Here is a 1,160-nt window from a genome sequence, read left to right as displayed (position 1 = left end):
GGAAATACTGAGCATTTATTTCTGCATGTGGACCTCAGCTTTGTTAGAATAAAAGCATGAGTGTTGAGTGGATGGTAAAAGCAGTTGCTTTTGGTCCTAGCTTGTCTATGGCATTTTAAGTTATTTTGAGATAAATTACAGGATAGATGCAAAAATAATAGGCCTTACAATAACGTGTAAAAAATTATATGATATAAAGGAGAGGTAAGGAGGACAAGGGACATAGAATGACTAGTTTTTTGAGTCTTCAGTGGCAAAAGCCTCAACATTTCAGATAAATCTCTTAATTTCCTCGATCAGATATGTCTCTGGCCTCTCACTAATTATTTTTTCTAATTGTATTAGGCAATTTCTATATATTAGCTGAAGAAAGTTTGTTGCATGCTGGTCAAACTATGTTGTGGCGCTCTCTCTTTGGTTTTCACTTCTCAAAAGAAGCACATTTACCGTAATTCAAGTCAGCATCTTTTCCTCTTGGTATGTAGTGAGTACTAGGCAATATTGTACAATATGTGTATGAACTAGAATAGATTAGGTAGATTTAGTGGTTTGTAGCACTGGATCTTTTAATAACTATGACTTTAAAAGGACTGTGGGGAGCTGCAGGTACATGACCTGGCAGCTGAGTAAAGGGGCTGCTGTCTTAAGTTATGCTGAAACCTTTCTGTTGGTACTTAGTTTGGACATTATCTACCAGTAAGAGCTAGTTAATTGTAGGTTTCCTGTGTCTAGTAAGATGAATGCAGCATTTTTGCAGTCTTTAATGGGGAGTAGGAGAGTATACATGCCAAAAATATTTCCCCAGAAAACTTTGTTTAATAACTGTCTGTCGAAAAGCTCAGTTCCTGTATGCCTGGCAGATGCGACGTGTCTCTGTATCCTGCCCCTCCAAAAGCTCTGCAGGCTCAGTGATGATCAGTTTAGTTACCATAGGACTCCTGAACACTGAGGACTATCTTCCGTCTGGTTTTAATCATGCTAAAAGGTCACTGTCAGGGTAAAAAAAAAAAAAAAGAAAAAAGAAGTTACAGTTCTGGTTGTGTTATTTTTGTTAACGTCTTGGATTCTGAAATTTGGAGGCAGTTTAACAGTCTGCTCCATCCTGTTTTCTCCTGCATTTTTCACGTGGTTGATTGTGGTCCAGTGGTTCTTGCTTTTGT

The sequence above is a fragment of the Acanthisitta chloris genome, unplaced genomic scaffold (assembly GCF_000695815.1).
Source record: "Acanthisitta chloris isolate BGI_N310 unplaced genomic scaffold, ASM69581v1 scaffold22448, whole genome shotgun sequence".
NCBI lineage: Eukaryota > Metazoa > Chordata > Aves > Passeriformes > Acanthisittidae > Acanthisitta > Acanthisitta chloris.
The sequence above is the reverse complement of the archived record's forward strand: the minus strand, read 5'-3'. Positions refer to the sequence as shown.